Consider the following 24,098-nt stretch of genomic DNA (forward strand, 5'->3'; position numbering starts at 1 on the left):
CTTTGGGTGGAGCAATGGAAATGTTATTGGATCAAGTGTGGCAGGGGATGGAGATCCTTTTCCCTGTGGATGGTCACTATGTCCCATGGAGAATTGGTCAGGATTCTTTGCAGGTAGTGGCAAACCATGCCAATGCTAATTATTTTGCTTCAAGGGCCTCGCTGGAGTACAGAAGTTTTTTTCACAATCTCCCAAATGTACTAAGGTAGAAAATCCCATTCAAACCACAGATCAATGTAATGTTTCAACTCTGCAGGGCATGGCCCATATTGTTACACCAGTCTCACAGTGAGTTGAACATGCACGCTTCTCATATTTGCCCAATATGCAGCATGGAAAACTACACTCCAACTCCTTTTTACAAAATCTGATCCTTTCCTGACACCCTTAACTGGTGTTCCCCCTAACAACTCCTTCCATCTACTGTAGCAGCATGATGTTGTTCCTATAATCATATCTACTATGGGCAGCAGGCTGATATCTGGGTATCAGAGTGCAACCTCCTGCCAATATCAATAATGATTCTTCTTGCAGGTGAAGACTGCTGACAACAAGATAAGGTGAAACCGCACGGCATAAGGACCCCTCACTCCCATCTCCACCCTTTGACATGTTTCAAGGAAGTAGTTCAGGGCATCCAGGATAGGAAAAATATGGAAGGAGCCCGGGATGGGAAAGCAGGAAAACTGGTCCCAGCTCTGGGATTGTGCTCAAACTTTCATGTTCCTTTTTTCTTAGCCTATTTATTCACTCACTGTCTCCCTAAGTGAAACCAAAGCAGAAATTGAAAATCAAATTCCTCATCCATCATTGTGCAGAAAACAAATTGTGACCAAGTTGCCATCAAGGCTGCACCGAACCATCCTTCTGTAAGTATACCACATACTTCTAAAATATGAATGTTTTCTGAGCATGAAAGATTGCTGCAGTCATTGGATATCATGCTTTCACCAGATGGCAGCCAGTGTGGAGGATTCTAACACCCACACAGGCTATATTCTATGTAAACTGTAATTACATTCACCTTCAATTGTACACGAGTACTATGGCATAGTTAACATTTGTAATAGCATTTATAGTAGGAAATTAACAGTATGCCAGTAGTCATCCCATTATAATGGTATTTTTTCTGAACTCATTTTCTATATCGTCCCCTTTTTTCCTGACATGATGTACTCACAATGAACAGAGTGCTCTGTGCTCACCTATTTGAGACACTTTATACTAATTAAATTCTTAACTCTGTTGAAGATTGGAATCCCATGGTTGCCCGTTCCTTTAAACTTACTTTCTTCAACTGAGTGAGTTTCAGTGGTTCTTAACTAGGTTGCTAACCCAATGGGGTAGATTTTTGTCTTTACCGCCTGGGCATTAAGGATCGCCTGAATAGAGTGCAGAATGGAAAATCTGGCAGGGAGGATTCACCTCACTTATAGAACACGCCAGAACTTCCTTGGAAGGAAAATTTCAATGGAAGGAAAATCCAGCAGGTTCCTGTTTCTGCCTTGTGATCCCACCCGCCAGATTTTCCTTTCTGTGCTCCACCCAGCTTCCAGGCAGTAAAGACAATAATCTACCATAGTGTGTGATAATGAGGTCTTCCATCTTCAGTGTAGGGAATAACTGGGAGAAACCAATTCATCCCGACGGAACATTTCCTATCGATTGATATTGGATCAATATTGAAGTAGGCTGTAGAAGAGTCCACAGTGCAAGCTGCCCAGTCCTTCTGGCCAAAAGAGCATTAAAATAGCTGTGACTGATGCGAGATAAAATGTGTACTATCACAGGTAAAATAGATACTGGAATTCATTATTTTGAAAAATTGTACTGCATAAAAATGGACTTCTTTAGCTAAAATTGAGGTTTAGTTTTAACAAAGGAGTGAACATTCAGAGGTGTGAACTGTATGCAAGTTGCCACAGAATGCCTTTTTTAAGCAATGTTTAAAAAGTATAACGTTATTAATACTTTTTAACAACAAACAATCGGAACTATGACTTTGCAATTCTAAATGAATTTAGAACAGAGACTTTGGCCGAGAAATTCAGTTGTTTGCGCCAGCCGCTAGCGCCTTAGGAGGAGGAGATGAGGGGCGCTAGGCGGCTAGCGGCCAGGCGCAGCGCGATCTGCGCCTCTCCCCAACTTCAGTAAAGATTTAGCGGTGGCGCAAAGCCTTTGCGCGCGCTCAGCTGCGCGCGCAGATCCTGACGTCATTTGATCGCGCAACGCCCTTTGTGCGCCCCGAACCGGAAATTCAGTGGCGCCGCCCTTCTTTGCGCCTGGCGCCCCCAGCGACTGGTAGAGGGGAACGGTTCCCAGTCGCTGCGGGGCGCGGGGGGCGCTATTTAAAGGGGACTCCTCCTGCAGTATAAGTGGCAGCCATTTTGTGCCAATCCCTCTGTGTGAGAGACGGATATTTGGAGAGAGACAAAGGCAGAGAGCTTTCTGCTTTGACTCAGCGCTTGCACAGGTACTTGTGGCTTCAGGCCAGAGCTTTGCACTTGGATTTCACTTTCAGTGCCATAGCCTTGAGTCGCCACATATAATGGGGGCTGCAATGGGTGGAAATGTTGGCTTTCTGCATTGCATTCAAAGGGATCAGAGACGCCGTGAGAGAGTGCCAGTCATGGCCAGACGGAGATTGGCCAACAGGCATCGGCACAGGAGGCCTTACCCACCCAGGGTATACCGCCAGCAGTTCTCATATCTGAACATGTCTGAGGAGCAGTGTGTTCGGAGGATGCAATTCAGAAGGGAGGCAGTCACTGAGATCTGCCACCTGTTTCGCAGAGATCTGCAGCCACAGCTGAGGAGCAGGACGTCTCTGTCAGTGGCAGTGAAGGTGACGGTGGCTCTCAACTTCGATGCCACTGGCTCCTTCCAATCCACTACTGGGGACATTGCCAACATCTCCCAGTTCGCGGTACATTGCTGCATCCGCCAGGTGAACAATGCCCTTTTCAGAAGGAGACGTCAGTACATCTCCTTCCCCATGACCCTGGACAAGCAGCAAGAGCGTGCAATCGGCTTTGGAAGAATAGCGGGCTTCCCCATGGTTGAGGGCGTAGAACTGATGAACCAGCAATGGTCAGGCCTTGCTTCAGGGCTGCAGTGTGCAGGGCATGGCAGCCAAACAAGTCGACCCTTCCCCTTTAAGAGCTGACTGGCGCCAGCGTGTCTGCCTTCATTGAGCAACTCGCCGCACCTGCGCTGCGCCCGTCCTCGGTGTTAGCGCCCCGGATCGCCGGCTTAGCACCTAATGATAGTCGTGCATCGCCTGCTTTAGCGCAGCAGCAACCTCTTGGGGCGATGCCACTGAATATCGGCGAAGGTGGCGCGAAGTTGCGCCGGGCGCAAACTTTAGCAGCCGCCCGGCTGTAGCGCCCCAAACGTGGCTATACTGAATTTCTAGGCCAAAGTGTTTCTTACACTAGAATCACTTGGATTCAGGACGATTTGGATTTATTTGTAAAAAATCTAATTTTGATGTAATTTAGATGATTCAGATCCATCTGCACTTTTAACCAACATGCTTACTCATTAATATTACAAGGCTTGTAGAGTAAAATATTTCATTTATTTTGTATGCATTACTAAGTAGCCATTGGGGATAGTGTAGCCCACTGATATGAAGATGATCTGCAGGCAAACCATTAAGACAATAGCAGCATGATCTATACATCGTACGTTTCTTCACTGAGGAGCTTCTCTAAAAACGGCTAAGCTCCTGCTCTTCACATCTGGTTCAATGGTCATAGCCACTTCGACACAGGTACACAGGAACAGGAATAGGTCCTTCGGTACATTGAGCTGCTCTGCAAACCGTGGCAGCTTTATCCCTTTTGCCTATATTTTCTACCAATGCTGTAAGTAGTAAAATTGACTACTAACATACCCTCCTTACTATATAGGTATTTAATTATTGTCTGTTTGCTCTTTTTAACCTGCAGAAGCTTTATTGAAAATGTGTTAAACAAAAAGTTGTGCTGCATTACTTTTGTGGCAATAACTACGACCCTGTGTGCACCAGTTCTAGTAACTTTGCTGCACAACTGGATCCTCATTTCTTTGATGCACACAGGTAGAAGCTGATTTGCCTTGTACCAGGTAATTTATCAAAATGGTGGAGTGTTATTTTCAGCATTGTGATATTTGCTAATCTCCTATTATGCCTGGTTTGCACAAGCATGCATTGCTTGAATATTTTAACATTCCTCTGTGATTGGCTGCCAAGGGCCTGTTAGTAATACATAGATACATAGATACATAGAAGATAGGAGCAGGAGTAGGCCATTCGGCCCTTCGTGCCTGCTCCGCCATTCGATGAGATCATGGCTGATCTTTTAATTCAGTATCCCGTCCCCGCCTTCTCTCCGTAACCCTTAACCCCTTTTGCCCGTAGAAATATATCTAATTCCCTCTTAAATATATTTAATGAGCTGGCGTACACTGCCCTCTGTGGCAATGAGTTCCACAGGTTCACCACTCTCTGAGTGAAGAAATTCCCCCTCATCTCTGTCCTAAATGGTTTAGCCCTTATCCTCAAATTATGTCCTCTAGTTCTGTTCTCACCCGCCAAGGGAAACATTCCTTCTGCATCCAGTCTGTCTAGACCTGTCAGAATTTTATACACTTCTATGAGGTCCCCTCTCAATCTTCTAAACTCCAGTGTGTACATCCCTAAACTACATAGTCTCTCCTCATAGGTCATTCCCGCCATTCCTGGTATCAGCCTGGTGAATCGCCGCTGCACCCCCTCCATGGCAAGAACATCCTTCCTCAGATGAGGCGACCAAAACTGTACACAGTACTCGAGGTGTGGTCTCACCAGTGCCCTGTACAGCTGCAGCAAGGTATCCCTGTTCCTGTATTCTAACCCTTTTGCTATGAAGGCCAGCATACCGTTTGCCTTCTTGACCGCCTGTTGCACCTGCATGCTCGCCTTCAGTGACTGGTGTACAAGAACACCCAGGTCTCTCTGTACTTCCCCCTCTCCCAATCTATTGCCATTTAAATAATAATTTGCCCTCCCGTTCCTGCACCCAAGGTGGATAACTTCGCACTTGTCCACATTATAGTGCATCTGCCATTTATCCGCCCAATCGCCCAGTCTGTCCAAATCGCTCTGGAGCTTCCTGGTCTCTTCCTCTGAGCCCACCCCCCCTCCTAGTTTAGTGTCGTCTGCAAATTTGGAAATGCTGCATCCGACTCCCTGATCCAGGTCATTAATGTAAATTGTGAACAGCTGGGGGCCCAGGACAGATCCCTGTGGTACCCCACTTGTTACTGCCTGCCATTCAGAAAATGAGCCGTTTATTCCAACTCTCTGTTTTCTATCTGACAGCCAGTTCCCTATCCACGCCAAAACTTTCCCCTTTATCCCATGAGCCTCAATTTTCCATGCTAATCTTTTATGTGGGACCTTATCGAAGGCCTTTTGGAAGTCCAGGTACACCACATCTACTGGCTCTCCCCCATCTATTCTACCAGTTACTCCCTCAAAAAATTCCAATAGATTAGTCAAGCACGATTTACCCTTTGTAAATCCATGTTGACTCTGTCCTATCCTGTCCCCATTTGCTAAGTGCTCCGCTATTTCATCCTTAATGATGGACTCCAGCATTTTGCCCACAACTGATGTAAGGCTTACAGGTCTGTAATTACCTGCTTTTTCCCTACCCCCCTTTTTGAATAGTGGGGTAACGTTAGCTACCCTCCAATCCATCGGCACTGTTCCCGAGTCTAATGAATTCTGAAAAATCATCCTTAGTGCATCCGCTATCTCTAGGGCCACCTCCTTCAGTACCCTAGGATGCATGTTATCAGGCCCTGGGGATTTGTCCACCTTCAATCCCTTTAGCTTCCTTAACACCATATCCTTAGAGATATTGATTTGCGTCAGTTCCTCCTTTGCCAATGTCCCTATTTTTCCCGATATCCCAGGGAGGTTTTTTGTGTCTTCCTTCGTAAAGACTGACCCAAAGTATGCATTTAGTTGATCTGCCATTTCCTTATTTCCCATTATATATTCCCCCGTATCTGACTGCAATGGACCAACTTTGGTTTTCACCAGTCTTTTCCTTTTGATATACTTATAAAAGCTTTTGGAGTTAGTTTTTATATTTTCCGCCAGCTTGTTTTCGTAAGCTATTTTGCCCCTCTTGATTATGCCCTTTGCCCTCCTTTGCTCTATCTTAAACTGTTCCCAATCTTCCGCTCTGGCGCTTTTTTTGGCTATTTTATACGCCCTATCTTTGGATTTTATGCTGTCTCTAATTTCCCCTGTTATCCACGGTTGAGTCACCTTTTTAGATTTCCTTTTATGCCAGATTGGTATAAACAATTTTTGCAATTTTGTCATTCTATCTTTAAATGTTTGCCATTGTTTATCTACCTCCAGTCCTCCCAGGAACGTTGTCCAATCAGACCTACTCAGTTCCCGTCTCATGGCATCATAATTCCCCTTGTTTAAATTCAGGACCTTAGTCTCTGAGTCAATTTCTTCGCTCTCCATTTCGAGTGAGAAATCGATCATGTTATGATCGCTCTGACCCAAGGGTCCCCGTACAACAAGATTACTGATTAGTCCCTTCTCATTGCACAGTACCCAGTCCAATATAGCCTGTTCCCGAGTTGGTTCCTCGACATATTGATCCAGATAACCATCCCTCAAACACTCAAGGAATTCCTCCTCCTCATTATTTTTACTGATTAGGCTAGTCCAATCTATATGTAAGTTAAAGTCACCTATGATGACAGCTGTGCTCTTATTGCACGCTTCTCTAATTTCCCTCGTGATGCCCTCCCTAACCTCTATTTTACTATTTGGAGGCCTATATACCACTCCTATTAATGTTTTTCGCCCCTCGCTATTTCTTAGCTCCACCCATATAGATTCTGTATTAACTGAGTTAATATCCTTCCTTTCAATTGCATTTATCCCCTCTTTTACTAGCAATGCTACCCCTCCTCCCTTTCTTTTTTGTCGATCCTTCCTAAATACTGAATACCCCTGTATGTTAAGCTCCCAGCCCTGCTCACCCTGCAACCATGTTTCCGTAATCCCAATTAGGTCATAATTATTAACCTCTATTTCCACAGCTAATTCATCTACCTTGTTCCTGATGCTTCTCGCATTAAGGTATAAAACCCTCAGGCTTTTTTTTATGCTCACATTTTTTATGAATTAGTTTGGCCCTTTGTTTTTTGTTCCTCACCCTTTTATCATTTATTTCTGTCTGCCTTTCACTTTCCTCTATTTCACTACATAGGTTTCTAGCCCCCTGCCATACTAGTTTAAATGCTCCCGAACTGCTTTATCAAAAATTACCCCGAGAACATCAGTTCCATCTCTGCACAGGTGTAGACCGTCCCTTTTGTATAGGTCACACCTACCACAAAACTGGTTCCAATGCTTGCGTTGACTTAACATGTTAACTGTGTTGAGCTTCAGTAGAATTTGTAGTACAATTTTGGTAGATTCAGTCTAAATTCTACCTTAAGAAGGTGGTTTGGTGGCACTTCAGCCTCACTCTGGTTGCTGCATATCTGTAATCAGTTCAAAGTGAACTTCAAAGTTCCTCGCTGGCCCATTGGATTTGGACACTGCTGCTCGTACTTGTAAGCATCCATTTGCAGAGTTCTACTTGCCCAACCAGAGAGTGATATGGAGCTGACGGTATAGCTAAATCTCACAACAGTACCTGCAGTATAGCAGTTCCATTAATTATTGTTAGTGAATTACAATGTTAGTGAATTATAAATCTCAGCAGTCTCATAGTTAACAGAATGCATGTAACAAATGTTCCCAATTTTGACTAAACATTCCTCTTACAGAGGATAGGTATCAATCCTTACTTCAAACATTTAATAAGTATATAAGCATTTGTTCCACATGTGAATTGTAAAGTAACATTTTACAAAATATGCCTGAAAAATTACTTGGTGAAGATTGCAAGAGTGAGTTTCATTCAGTGTCACTATAGAAAATGGAATCATCCTGGTCAAACCCATTGAGACAGATGTGGACTAACTGCTTTTATTTAAACATTCTGTCTAACTAATGCAATGTAAAATGTCATCAGCTAATAATTATGTATTAGCATCCATAGTCATCAGCATCTAATTTTAGCTTTGTAAGAAGCTCATCACAGGTTATGTGGTTTGTAAAATGGTTAAATTAGCTTCAGTTAAACTATTTGGGTTATTTGATAAATGGTAACTGATACTTTCTTTTGAAGGACAATTGCAAAAAGAAAATGTAAGCATTATTTAGTGGATTTCTTTCTCTTTTACATTTGGCTAAGAATAATAAACATTACTAGAAATGGTTAGGCGAATTGCTCTTAGCATGGTTGTTGTATTTGTGCACATCATTCTGACATGGTCAACAATCTGGCTGAATCATCAAAACCTGTTACATTCTTAACCCTTTCCCCAAGTGTTTTATGACGTGTGAAGGACACCTATTACAAATGTATTGTATGCCCTTCTTCAAAGTAGGATCAGTTCAAATAGCATAAATGTGCCCCTTTAATAAGATGGCACAAAGCTCCTAATACAGACCATATTAGATTTAATGAAATGGTCCCTTTAATAGGAGTGTCCATTTCAAACCATTTTCAAGCCTACGCCTATAAGGCAACCCTCCTGGAATATATCACTTGGAAGTTTGACCTCAAAAGGTTATTTGCTTAAGACAAAGTGATAAAGATCCATTACAACGATGTGGAATTATGACACCAACAAACCTACAATGATATTACAGGAAAATAAGACACAAATTCATTCAAAAAGGTATAATCAAATATTCAGAAAGCCTGGCATACTCATTACTTATTCATGATAATACAACTATATTAAGAAAACTAAACAGCATTAGTGCTCAATCATTCACAAAATAAATGAGATTTTGCATTTATCACTACCCAGTCATCAAGCACTAAAACGAACATTGAGGAGTCACTTCAGAGGTAATTAAACAACTGCAGATATATTTTCACCAATTTAAAGGCAATGGAATCTATAGCTATATTCTGAAACAGACTTTATATGAAAAGAATAAGTAAGTAATCATATTACTAGATAATAGTGATTGAAGAAATAATTGATCTCTGCTGTATGTTTCAGTTCTCTGATTAAAATTCAGTTTGTGCTTTATAAGTATGATAAATGCAATAATTTATTTAAGCTTTGTTGATTGTTGTCAACACATTTTATTTCTTTCTACAGAGATTCTGGCAACATATTCTTGATCATTTTTGAGCTATTGTTTCCTGTTATGTTATGCCGGTGAGATTATCTGTATTCCTATTTGGAGTAGGACTTAAAAGTTTAAGTTCCAATAATAAGCTACAGAAAGAGGTAGATTTTTAAAATGGGCCCATGTTAATAATATTAATGATTATCAGCGGTGGAAATAACGGAACACGCCTAAGAATGTTCTAAAGTTTCTGTCTCACAGCCTTTGTATTACTGACAGCACCCAAAGCTGCAGAGTGAAACCTTAACTGCTTTATTTGTATTTTTATTACTTTTTTCATTACTTTGAAAATGCACGTTGGATCTTATAAAGCTATCTGTTGAGATGTTCGAATTGATGCTTCAATTATAATAAAGCAGTCTAAGATAGTAAATTCTAAATTTGATTTAATGAAAGAAAATAGACAAAACCCAAATCCCATGTAAATCAGATAAATAATCAGCCTGGATGCATCAGGGAAATGTTTTAAAGGTAATGTGCATTTAAAAGACTGATGAGCATAAAGACATTTTTTAAATCACTATTTACTTGGTGTGTAAAAAATGATTCATCTTATTTATTTTCTATGATTAAACTATATATTAAACAAGTACTTTTTTTTCTGTGTGCATTATAATTTTAAAATCAAAATATGTCAAAACAATTTCTTTAATTCCATTATAATTACTCTAAAAATACACCATACAATTGTTTTTCAAGTAATATGAATTTAGTTAAATTTTGTACATGAACTATTGAGATTTTCGTCTTCATCCACTGGGTGGTAATCTGGTGGCAGGATTGCCCACCTGTTATAGAACCACCCAAATTTCAGTCCATTGATTTCAATGGAATGAAAATCAGGGGGTTCTATACCAGGCGAGCGAGCCGCTCCTCCAGATTACCACCCAGGCGGTGAAGACAAATATCTACCTCTATGCGTCTATGGCTCTCAAACAGTTTCAGTAAGATGAGAATGAATGATCCAACAGGTTTGATGCTTGGATACTGGACAGAGAACTGTCACCTGTTCTTTAATTTGCTTTTGGACTCTTATTCCACCATAGAATGGTGGATCATTCATTACAGTCATTAAAAGATACAATCTTTGTGGTACTATGTTTGAAATTCAAGCTGTGTTCTAAGAAAGCGGGCCTTTAACTGATTAATGCCCACTCACCAGTGAATCAGCTTGCTTTTTCATCAATATTCTGTTCTAAAAATTACTGTTTGAAATGGTCTGAATTCTCAAAATATGCATCACTAAAGACCTTGATTAGATTAATATTTTCTTATTGAATAATTTCTCTAAGTTTAAACTAATATTTAACGTGTAGCTTTACCTGTGCACCGATCTCGCATTGGAGCAAAGATTTTACCAAGAGCTTGTACAAATAAACCTGAAAATCAAATGAAACCCAGATCACTTTGTTTCTAAATTGTGACTGATCAATCTAGTAGATCTGAAATCAGATAAAACTTTGACAAATGAGTGCCTGCCAACGTTTCATGTACTGCTAGTTTAATACTTACTTCTGTCTACATTTAGCTGCCCTGCTTCCATCAGTGCCATTTCATTTGATCAATGATTCATATGACAATACATTTTAAAACCCATCATGCTATTAAAAGCTCTGTAGATATTGCTTTCCCTCGATTTACTTTCAGACAGAAAACTTCATAAACCTAAGTAGACAGGATTCCCACTCATCACTCGCCTTTTCTGGCCACGAATAGGATCAGAAAAATGAAAACATAAAAAATTGTCATCCTGGGACCTACCCTTCTGTAAAATTAACTTAATTAAAAGTGAAAGATTTAGTTATTTTCAGTGTCTCTATGTTTGACCAAAAGCGTACAGGAAATTATGTTTTCAGTAAGACATTACTGCAAAAGCTTTTAGATAATTTTAGAGCTTTTCCTGCCACACAGGAAGGATTGAGCAAGGTCACATTATAGATTTCACCTGGAAATGAAACCATTTTGTTTTTTCACAGTTCATTTTTCTCCTGTTCCTCTCTTCAAGGTCTTACTGTCCCACACAAACTGATTAGGTGATTTACCCCCAATGCTCGCCATTGCTTTGTATAATCGGCCACAAGGAGATGGACAAGCACAGCCCAGGGTGTTCCCTCAAATTGTCCTTCCTTTCCTGTAGGTGTGATCCTTGGCACCAGTTAATATTCGGTTGAGATCAGGAATTCTCTTTTAGAGGAATCATGGCAGGAAACCCACACCTCTCCACTCTGTGGTGTAGCAGGTTGGACTGCCAAGCAGCTGGGCAACTGCTCAGCCTTCAGTAGCTGTTTATTAACCCACAATCTTCTGAGAATTTTAGTCGCACCAGAATCAAACTTTTAATATCTTGGTCTATAGGTGTTTGATCACTGCCAGGAACCACTGAGGAGCACATGTTTTCAGCAGCCATGGTCTTACTACAGCTCCTGTGCCTTTACCCCTGTCCCATCAGAGATTAAATACGTTATTAAATACTTCGAAGCAAAGATATTTCAGGAGTTGCTTACATATGGAAAACTATCTCCCAGAATTATTTTGGCACAAATAATGGCCTTACTTAAATGGATTCTAAGAGAAACATATCAAATCATTATTTTACTGCCTTGCACCATATCATAAAATAATCGCCAAACACCTGCCATTTTCATTTTATATGAAAGTAATACATACTACAACAATGGCTAATATATTTATAAGGAAAAACAGTTTTTATAGCATTTCCTTGAATTTAAATTTCATAATATAAACATACCTTCTAATCAGAACCTGCAAATAGTTTAATGACACTGGTTATACCTATAATCTTACATCCTGGTACATCTTATAATTAAATAGGTTTTGTAAGAGCCATAAAAGCTTAAGAAAATACTTTAAAATATTGGTTAAATAGCATAATACAGTTAATTTACCTGATTGACTTATTGTATTAAGAAACCCCCTATTTTCTTGCTCCAGTAGTATAGTCCGAGACACCCCCTTCATTCTTGCCACAATGGTACAGTCCCTAAGCCACACATGGTATGCAGCCATTTTACAGTTTAAACTCCATGTGGCTGAAGGAGGCAGAAGTTGTGAGGTTTGGAGCAATACAGTTTTTGACCGTGTTCGTTTATACGTGTTTGCTTTGTAATTCCGTTTGTGAAGTGTTATAGTAAACAGTTTAAAAGACAAAGCTACGTTTGGGAACGTTTTATTTCGACACGCGTCTACTCGTTGTTAACAGCCCCACAGCTCAGTGGCTGCCTGTTTGGAAACTAAGAAGCGCCACTACAGGTTTTATGAAGCCTGAGAAAGCATACTTTTACATTGTTAGTCCATGGCTGTAAATGAGATAAAAGAAAATTCATATAAATTAACATTGAAAAATTACCCCAGGGATTGTATAGTTCCTTTTTTCCAGGTGTTTGAATTTTTTTTTAAGGAAGCTGGATAAAGATGCCCTCTCTAAGCACCAAAATAACTGCTTTCATTCTTGGAAAATGAGACAGAGAATATAAAATATTTTCTTATTTCTTTTGCTATTTCTTTCTGATCGGCTTGTCTTATAACTAATTGATATTGAAAGTAAGCACATGCTAGAATAAAGTTAATATAAAGCTTAATTACCAACCGTTGTGGGGGCAGATTTGGTGCAGTGAAAGGATAGCAATGCATTCCTGAAGTCTACTGCCTCAAATTCGCTACAAAATACTGCATCCGAATTCTCCTCCCAAAGAATCGCCAGTTCCCTTTACAGCCCGTTTCACCACACTTAAATGGAGTCAAGGGGGTGCGGCTAACCCTTCCATCCCATTCCCCTCCATTTCTGGCACAAACCTGCCTTGAATAATTAGTGCCACTATATCGGTGATGGTAAGAGCTGTTGCAAGGTATCCCTGAAGCAGATACCACATTGAGGAGGTCGTTTTGTGTGCTGCTACTGAAGGCTGGTGTTTCTTTGCTTGCATAGCAATCTTTTTAGTACTTTGGGGGTTGAGTCAGGATTTATGCTGCTACTTTTACTCAGCTCTGCTCAAAGTACTGCTTTGAACTCTATAGATTTCACAGTGGGAATACCTTTATTTTGTTGTAGGACTTTGACTCATTCTAGGCTGAGCCTGCAGAGAATTTTTCTCCAAGGGCTGACCTTGATCTACATTTGGGCTCGATACACTTTCAGACTGTTTGTCTGCCTGACTCGGGCTCAGACTTCAATTCTGATTTTGTCTTGGACTTTTTTCTGGTACGTCTGATGTAGGATTTGCTACTGGTACTCTACTAGTAACAGGACTATCTGACACATCAGAATAAATTGAAACATCCCAGCTATCAACTCCTTCCACATCTGTAGGTAAGATATGATCAATGTGAATAAACCTAACATTTCCATGATCAAACATCGTGACCAAATATGTGCAAGGGCCACATATCTTCACTACTCTTCCTGGTAACCACTTTAACCATTTATGGTGATGGTTCTTCACTCTAACCTTCTGGTTCAACTTCACACTTCTCTCTCTAACTCTACCTTTATCATGACTCTCTTTCTGCCTTGATTGTTTCTCTTCTACGGACTGTGCCAAGTTTGGCTTTAACAACGAGAACCTGGTTCGTGGCTGTCGTTTGAGAAACAACACTGCTGGTTTTCTACCAGTAGTGGTATAAGGAGTATTCTGATAGGTAATCAGAAAATTTGCCAGTTTGTGGTCCAACGACTACTGACATTTCTTTGGATTTGGATCCAATATTTGTTTGATGAGGGCACATTGTACAATTTGTACCGTGCACTGTGCTGCATCATTTGAAGCTGGTTGGTATGGTGGAGCTTTGGTACATTTCACCCAGTTTCTGCTCATGAACTGTATGAACTCTTCTGAACAAAATTGCAGCCCATTATCAGACACAATTTCTTCTGGGAGGCCGTATGAAGAAAACAATCTTCGCAAATTGTCTAGTGTTTTGCTTGTTGTTATTATCCGCATCAGAAACACCTCTACCCACTTCGAGTGACTATCTATCACTATGAACAATTGCTGTCCTTCTAGCTCAGCAAAATCTACATGTAACCTTTGCTACACTCTGGGAGGCCATTTCCATGGCTGTAATGGTACTGATGGTGGTTTCTTGCTCACCGATTGACATGTTATACACTGACAGACTATGTACTCTATCTTTTTATTTAAACCTGGCCACCATCAGTAACTGCATGCAACGCTCTTGGTCAAGCACATTCCCAGGTGCTGGTCATGAAGATCTCCTAACAATTTAGACCTGAACCTATTTGGGCTAATCACTCTTGCTCCCCACATGATACAATCTTTATCCACTGACAATTCATTCCTATGAACGAAGTATGGATGGATATCTTCCTCTGATACCTGGTTTGGCCATCCATTTGCTATGTAATCATACACCTTTGACATAATTGGGTCATGTTTGGTTGCCCTATCAATCTCTTCAGCTGTGACTGCCAGCTCATCAATGTATGAGAAATAGTACACTTCTTCCTTATTGGGTGTAACTTGTGATGGTGATGGCAACCTGGACATAGCATCAGCATTACTGGGATCAGGTGATCGTCTGTACTCAAAGTCATAAGTATACGTTGACAAAATCAAAGCCCATCTCTGCATTCAGGCTGCAGCTAAGGTTGGAACTGAGGACTTTGGAAGGAGGATTGCTGTCAGGGGCTTATGGTCAGTAACTATGGTAAACTTACAATCAACAAGTATGTGTGAACTTCTTGACCCCAAAAATCAATGACAAAGCTTCCCTTTCGATCTGTGCATAATTCCACTCACTGGCACTGAGAGTGCGTGAAGCAAAAGCAATTGGTCTCTCCTCCCCACTATCTAGTACATCAGAGATCACTGCCCCAACTCCATACGGAGAGACGTCACATGCTAACTTGATCTCCTTAGATACATCATAGTGAACTAACATGGTACTCTCTACTAACTGGCTTTTACACTCTTTGAATACTGTGTCGCATTCTTTTGACCACTTCCAAGGGATTTGTTTTCTCAACAGTGGATGTAACAAATGTAGCCAAGTTTGGGGGAACTTTCTGTAATAATTCAAAAGACCCAAAAATGATCGAAGTTCAGAGACATTCTTGGGAGTGGGTGCATTTCTGATTGCATCCAGCTTTCCCTTGGTTGAATGTAAACCATCTTTGTCTACTCTGTGCCCCAAGTACTCCACTGAGTTTTGAAATAACTCACACTTGTGAGCTGTCACTCGTACTCCGTGCTTCTCTAGCCATTTGAGCATTCAACACCTCATCATGGATTTGCCTGTTTGGTGCTGAACTGATTATGTCATCCAAATAACACACTACCCCTTCAATCCCTTGCAAAATTTGGCTCCTCACCCTGTGGAATATGTCGGGGGCAGAAGACACTCCAAATGGTAGCCTATTGAACTGATATAGGCCTCGGTGAGTATTTCTGGTCAGGCATGACTTGGACTCTTCATCTAACTCAAGTTGTAGGTAGGTGTTTGTTAGATCTAACTTCGAAAAGATCTGGCCACCTGTCAGCGTTGTGAACAAATCTTCCACATTTGGTAATGTATTGGGTAGATTACACTCTAGAACCTGGTTTACGGTTACCTTATAGTCACCACACAACCTTACCTTACCATCTGACTTAGATACAACAACAATGGGTGTAGCCCAATTACTCAGATCGACCTTGGAGATAATGTTCTCAGTTTCTAGTCTTTTGAGTTCTTGCTCAACTTTCTCCTTGAGTGCGTACGGTACGGGTCGTGGCTTGCAGTAAACTGGTCTCGTGTCCTTCTGCACTCTGACACTCGCCTTGAAGTCTTGGATCGGACTGCCCGTTTTGCTGAATACCTTCGGATACTGCTTGATGACATCATCTTTCGATGCAAAAATTTCATTCCAATCAAGCTTCAGTGATCTCAACCAATTTCTACCTATCAAGGCAGGCTTGTCTCCTGTCACTACTCTGAGAGGCAAGCTCTGACACTGATCCTTGTATTTCACTGGTATGGTGATACTTCCTACTACAGGCATTTGCTCTCCTGAGTAGCCTCGCAGCTCTACCTTCAATTTCTCTAGTTGATAATCACGCAACTTGTCACGATATAGTGATTTCGGTACTACGGCCACGGATGCACCAGTGCCGATTTCCATGGGTATCCTGGTTCCTGCGACATCTACTTGGATGACGATATCTCGCGAATCACTGTTAGATACCTTCGTGCTCCTGATGACGTGAATCTCCAGAAAATCCTCATCCTGCTGCTTCTCTTCAACGGTATGTAGTGTCTGGCAATTTCTACTTCTAGCATTGCCAGTCGGCTTATTCTTCTGTCGGCATGCCTTTGCAAGATGCCCAGTTTTCTTGCAGTAGAAACACTCTGCATTCACATATGGACAGCTTTGAGCGATGTGTTGTCCCAGGCACCAATAGCATGACTTCAATGCACTGTTAGCTTGGCCAGTTGCTGAGGCCTTGGGGCCCAACTGCCCTTTACTTTTAGCCTGCAGCCGATTCACCTCGGTTGTCTGACGACTGGAAATGGTGGGGAACTCTCGGGAGTATCGGTCGGTATAGCTGTCTGACAAGCTAAGTCAAAAGTCAAGTTAGGGGTTGTCAACAATTTACTTTGGATACATTCATTTTTCAATCCACAAATGAAGTGGTCACGCAGCCAGACACTCGCGGTGACTTTACCTGTGGCAGACAGCAGGGAAACTCCTCTGTAATTACCGCAATCGGACTTGTCACCTTTCTTGAAGATGGTCACGATTATGGCATCTCTGAAATCCCCTGGCATGCTCTTCTCCTTCCAAATAAGAGAAATGAGTTCATGTATTCGCGCCAATAGTGCTTACCAGCCATGCTTTAGCGCCTCGGCGGGGATTCCATCTGCTCCTGAGGCCTTGTCATCGCACCAACACTCTACTCGATCTTCCTTGCTGCAATGCTCCATCTCACCCTCTGTAAGCTCCCCGCTGGAGTGGAGCTAATGTACAGAACAAATGGGAAACTGTTCAACCTCCATCGCCTCCAGTCCAGATCCAAGGTTGTCCCATCCTCTGTCATCAAATTACAGTATGCAGACGACGCTTGCGTCTGTGCACACTCGGAGGTCGAACTCCAAACCATCGTCAACACCTTCACCGAAGCATACGAGAGCATGGGCCTTACACTAAACATTCGTAAGAAAAAGGTCCTCTACCAACCTGCCCCCACCACACAGTACTGCTCCCCAATTAGCAAAATTCATGATGAGGCCTTGGACAACATGGACCACTTTCCACACCTCGGGAGCCTACTGTCAACAAGGGCAGACATCAATGATGAAGTCCAACACTGCCTTCAGTGTGCCTTCGGTTGCCTGAGGAAGAGAGTGTTTGAAGACCAGGACCTCAAACCCAGCACCAAGCTCATGGTCTACAGAGCAGTAGTGATATCCGCCCTCCTGTATGCCTCAGAGACATGGACCATGTACAGTAGGTACCTCAAAGCACTGAAGAGGTGCCACCAACGCTGCCTCCGCAAAAGCCTGCAAATCTATTGGCAGTTTAGGCGCACCAACGTCAGTGTTCTTGCTCAGGCCAACATCCCCAGCATCGAAGCTTTGACTATGCTCGATCAGCTCCAATGGATGGGCCACATCATTCGCATGCCTGATACGAGACTCCCAAAACAAGCGCTCTATTCGAAGCTCCGACATGGCACGAGAGCCCCAGGTGAGCAGAGGAAATGTTTCAAGGACACCCTCAAAGCCTCCTTGAAAAAAAAAATGCAACATCCCCACCGACACCTGGGAATCCCTGGCCCAAGACTGCACAAAGTGGAGGAGAAGCATTCGGGAAGGCGCCGAACACGTTGAGACTCTTCGCCAGGAGCAAGTGGAAGCCCAGTGCAAACAGCAGAAGGAGCGCACGTCAACTCAAGAACCCCACCCACCTGCCCCTTCAATCATCATCTGCCCCACCCGTAACAGAGACTGTAGGTCCCGCATTGGACTCATCAGTCACCCGAGAACTCATTTTTAATGTGGAAGCAAGTCATCCTCGGTTCCGAGGGACTGCCTAAGAAGAGAAGGTCACGCAAAGCTCGGTCCTGAAAGTTTCCAAAATGACAGTGAATGGATAGCTTTTTTAAAGCTACAATGTACTCACTGATATGCTCATCATTTAATTGATCATGTGTTCCAAAACGATAACTTTCAGCAATTTCCAGGGGCTCAGGACTGTAGTGCTGTTCTAACTTGGTTAGGATCTCCTTCAGCGGCGTGTCCTTCGGCTTGGTGAGAACAAGCAAATTTTTCAAGGTTCCATACACCTCGGGGCCTGCTTTGGTCAAAAAAGTAGCCCGTTTCCTTTCTAAACTGCCCGGTTACGGTTTACATCATTGGGGACTTCGACAATACTATTCACGGTGAAAAACATTTCTAGCCACTCCACATATGCTCCGAAAGTCTCTCGGTCACAATGGAACTCACCCAAGCACTCTATTATTCCCATAGGCACGGCCATCTGGACTCTGGCAATGTCGACAGTTCAGCCACATGTGCTCAAAATATACCTCGGATTTTTAAGTTTTTCTGCAAAATGAAGAATCTCTAACAGTCCCTCCATTGGTTGGCAGGATTATCCTCCAACAAAAATTTCAGCTAGGGAATCTGCAATCGCAATTCTGTGATATCTTGAGACACAACGGCCTAGAAATTCAGTATAGCCACTTTTGGGGCGGTAAAGTCGGGCGGCCGCTAAAGTTTGCGCCCGGCGCAAAGTGGAGGCCACTTCGCCGATATTCAGTAGCTTTGGCCAAGGAGTTTGCTCGAGCGCTAAAACTGGCGATGCACGGCTATCTTTAGGCGCTAAGCCGGCGGTGCAGACTGATACCGCCGAGGCCGGGCGCAGCGCAGGTGCGGTCATGTCTTGATTGACAGCAGACACCCTGGCGCCGGCCAGCTCTTAAAGGGGGAAGGGTCGACTTGGTCTGCTGCCACGCCCTGGATACTGCAGCCCTCCAGCTAGGCCTAAACACTGCTGCTGGAGAGAAATAGCGCCAGGAAGGATGCAGAGGGCCCGTGAGCGAGCGCAGCGCTTCTCTGCCCATGATTTAAAGGTGCTGGTTAGGGCTTTGGAGAGGAGACGCCATATCTTGTTCCCGGACAGTGGCAAGAAGCCTGCCACCAGGGTGTACAGGAGAGCCTGGAGGGATATCGCCCAGAGGGTCACAGCCACCTGCGATGTCCCCAGGACTGGTGTCCAATGCCGGAAAAAGTTTAACGACCTCACTCGGATTGTCAGGGTGAGTACCCTTTCCAGTGTCCTCCTCATCCTTGCATGTGCACCTCACATTATGGGCAAAGGGACCTCAAAGCCCTAATGGCCAGCCCTCATCCAGCAGCTATGGCACTGGCATGAACATCAATTGCACTTTCTGCACTTTACACACTGGCCAAGCTATTCCACCATGGGAGGCAGTGCATACAGCAACAGGGCACCACACTGGCCAAGCTATTCGACCATGGGAGGCAGTGCACACAACAACAGGGCACCACACTGTACTTAGAGGCTGTCCTTTCTCTTGCAGGCCAAGCTGGCCCAGAATCTGAGGAGCCGGACTGTCACCGGGGGAGGCCGTCCCCAGTTCCAGCAGCTCAGTGACCTGGAGGAGCGCGTGGGTCGACTCATGGGTGGCCGGCTGATTGGCCCCGTTGCATGTGGAGATGCCGACCCTGTGCTGGGCCCCAATGGTAAGGACATGACCTTTTGGACCTCTCTCGTTCCCCTTGCGCTTCAGATCTACATCCTTTGCCACTGTCCGACCAATGCGCTGAATGCCACCACTCATGCCTCCCTTGCTGACGCCCTGTCCTCACTCTAAAGCTACTCTTGTGCCTTCCTGCTTTCAGCTGGTGAGGAGGAGGTCCCTGAAGCTGCCAGTGACAGTCCCTCGGAAGAGGAGGACGAGGAGGAGCAAGAGGAAGGCGGCCCATCGGGGGAACCCTCATCCACGCCAGGGGATGGCAATGGAGGGGACACGTCTTCCCTGGAGGAGAGGCGGGGGAAGTGTTGCAGGGGGGTGTAGCTCCTGTGCCCAGTGGCGTCGAGTCACGCGGGAAGGGACGGGCAGCTCAGCGGCCTTCTCCCCAGAGGGGGGAAGTGTTGCAGGGGAGTGTAACTCCTGTGCCCAGTGGCGTCCAGCCACGCGGGAAGGGTCGGCCAGCTCGGCGGCCTTCTCCCCAGAGGGAGAGTCCGGCCTCCAGTCTGGAGACGGTCCTCGCCCAGGAGGTGCGCCTCCTCGATCAAATGTCCGCGGACTCGGATCGTCGGCACACCGAGTTCATGGGGGTTGTGGCACGGTTGCCTGAGGCCATCGAGTCCCTGGCTCATAGTGTGTCCGATTTCGGGGCCTCACAGGCCAGGGGTTTCGAACAACTCGGGGCAGCACAGGCCAGGGGTCTCGAACAATTCGGGGCAGCACAGGACGCGAGTCGGGCCGAATTGAGGGCAGCACAGGACGCGAGTCGGGCCGAATTCAGGGCAGCACAGGACGCGAGTCGGGACGACTTCAGGGCAGCACAGGCAGCGAGTGGCCAGTTGATCAGTGGTGCCATGCAGTCACTGGCTGGTCTGATGCGGGCACAGACCAGGGCAGTACGGGCACTCACTGCTGCCACACTCGCTGTGTCAGGCAGGCATCGCCAGGGCACCCGCCACGCTGCAGCAGCACAGCGGTCTGGCCTTCAGCAGATTGCTGCGCTTGCTGCAGTGCCAGCCCGGCCGAGTGCCAGTGTCTCAGGCGAGCAGCGAGCGCCTGGCATCAGCCAGCTTGCCCCCATTGCTGCAGCCGCCACTGACACTCCCCCAGCGAAGCTGCCACGAGCTGCTGGAGAGACTGATGCTGCCCAGCCACAGCTGCAGCAGTCAGCAGCCGGCCCCTCGAGGGCCAGAGCTCGTCTAGGCCGACCCCCAAGGGCATCTGCCGTCACGCAATGTGCCCCTCAGGAGCCTTCCCCCAGCCTTGCTGCACCCACAGGGCCCAGGTTGAGGCGGAGCAGCAGGTCGGCCAAGGGCCGGAAAAGGCTGGACAAGGACTCGCCCTCTCGGCACACAAAGTAGAGTGTGTTGCCAAATGTTTTTTTATATGGGGGTGGTTGTGTTGTCTATGGGGGGGGTTGTTTTGGTAAGGCCGAGGATGAAGGCCATTTGAATGGAAAAGTTTTGTTATTCCTCCCCAGGTTGTGGGAGTGAGTCATGTGTTTGACTGCTTTTTGGGGGTGTTGTCTGTTTTTGGGTTTCATGTGGGAAGGGGCCCTGAGTTTGTTCAATAAAGCTTTTTCTTTATTCAGCTTGTCCATGTGTGATGTTTGAAGTGGTTGTTGCGTTAACCGGCTGAGGGCTTGCGGAGCGGCTGCATTCATGTCCCTTCATTGCCACAAGCCATTCCCTGACAGGGGGCCTAGAAGTGTCGTTCAATAAGCCGCCGACGGACGGCCCTTGGACCTTGTGGCTCCCTCCTGGGCTGGTACTCCTCCTCCTCCTCCTCATGGTCCTCCTGCTCCTCCTCCTGAGGTGGTGGTCCAACGTGAGGTGGCAGTGCCTGAGTCCTGCGGATAGCCAGGTTGTGCAGCATGCAGCAAACGACGACGAACTGGGAGACTCTATCCGGCGAATACTGCAGAGATCTGCCGGAGCGATCCAGGTAGCGGAACCGTTGCTTGAGGACGCCAATCGTTTGCTCTATGATGTTCCTTGTGGCTTGATGGCTTTCGTTGTATGCCTCCTCAGCAGGGGTCCTGGGCGCGCGGAGCGGGGTCATGAGCCATGTACACAAAGGATAGCCTTTGTCCCCGATAAGCCATCCTCTTGGGGGAGGCTGTGCCTGGAACATGTCAGCCACAGTAGTCTGGCGCAGGATAAATGCATCGTGGCTGCTGCCTGGAAAGCGGGCATTGACAGCTAGGATGCGCTGCCTGTTGTCACACACCAGCTGTACATTGAGGGAATGGTAGCCCTTCCGGTTGCGGTAATCCTCGGCATTGTCGATAGGTGCCCGCAAAGCCACATGCGTGCAGTCAATGGCGCCCTGCACCATGGGGAAGTCCGCGATCCTCGCAAATCCGACTGCACGCTGCTCCTGCCTCTCCAGGGTCATGGGGAAGGAGATGAATTGGTGTCTCCTTGTGAAAAGGGCATCGGTGACCTGCCGGATGCAGCGATGCACGGCGAACTGGGATATGTTAGCTATGTCCCTAGCAGCGGCTTGGAAGGAGCCGCTTGCATAAAAGTTCAGAGCCACCGTGACCTTCACTTCCACCGACAGAGACGTCCTGCACATCAGCTGTGGACGCAGATCTCTGTGAAGCAGCTGGCAGATCTCTGCAACCACCTCCCTTCTGAAGCGCAGCCTCTTAACACACTGCGCGGCAGTCATGGTGAGATAGGACACCTGCTGGTGGTATTCCCTGAGTGGGTAAGGCCTACGTTGCCGACGCCTGATGCCCCCTCTGCGTCTAGGCATGGCTGCCCCTCTCACACAGCGTCTGCGAGCCCTTCGCACATAATGCTGGAACTGAGGGTTGGAACCCCATGCAGCCCCCATAATATACTTGCAAACAATGAAATCACAATGAGGCAAATTTCCAAGCTCTGGCCAGAAGCCAAAAATACCTCTCCTATGTTGGGCCAAATCAGTAAGGTCTCTTCCTTGGTCTCTGTCCAGAAATCCGTTGCACAAAAGTCATTGCAGCAAAATGGCTGGCCTTTATAGTTCAGTGTAAGTGCCCTTTAATTAGCGCTCCCCGAGGCCCGCAGGGCCTCTGCTGCGTTCCACTTCACAGTTCTTAGCACCACCACGCCCACATTGGGCGGGCGCGACTGAAGTTCCGGTTTGGGGCGCACAAAGGGCGTTGCACGACGAAATGACGTCATAAGCTGCGCGCGCAGCTGAGCGCGCGCAAACACTTTGCGCCGGCGCTAAATGTCTACTGAAGTTGGGCGTAGGCGCAGATCGCCCTGCGCCCGGCCGCTAAGTGCCTAGCGCTCGAGATCTACTCCTCCTAAGGCGCTAACGGCTGGCGCACGCAACTGAATTTCTAGGCCAACATATATATACAACAGCACAACATGGCTTCTGGTAAGAACTGTACTGCACATGGCTTTATTATTATATACATCAGTCGTCCACTAGGTGACTCTATTACAAGTACCAGGTCTATGTCTGAAGCCCTCTCATGTGAAGGCATTGGAGGGTACCTTAAGGAAGAAGGATTACTTTCAGTCTCCAGAAAACAAGTGATATCTGTGCTCGCTCCATGCAGTTCACTGGTGCTGAGCTCAGAGTTGCTACTGATTTGTTTCACCAGAGGCCAAATCATCCCAATGAGGTCTTGATAGCCCTGTGAAAGTACAAAGCATCTACTGAAGCATTGGCAGCTGCTACTCTGGAATCCAACAATGTCCTTAGAAGCTATTCCTGAAATGATGCTGCAACAATCTGCTGGGCTGTTAGTTTCCAGGATGTTCTGCAGGTGGTAAGAATCTTTTTGCAATGTGTTGCAGATGCAGATGGTGGACTTCTCCTACTTATCCATTATCTCAACCACATGCATGGAAACTGCCTCCACTGCTTCCACATGAGATCGACGATCCCGAATCTTTTGAAGACTGGACCACTGGGATCTGGTTCTCTAGGCTTTCTCCACCCTCCCTAGATAAACATCGTTCTCCCTTCTCTTCCACTCCCAGATCTTTATTCTCACTAGTGCCTGTTAATTCACCTGGTGACAACCCTTCTGTCTAACTAATTTCTTCCAAGTGGCGGTCTCTGTGCTGGTGCTTGCATGGGTAGGATGCCAG

This window comes from Somniosus microcephalus, chromosome 6, assembly GCF_052327205.1.
Source record: "Somniosus microcephalus isolate GS21.2 chromosome 6, FLI_Smic_1.0, whole genome shotgun sequence".
NCBI lineage: Eukaryota > Metazoa > Chordata > Chondrichthyes > Squaliformes > Somniosidae > Somniosus > Somniosus microcephalus.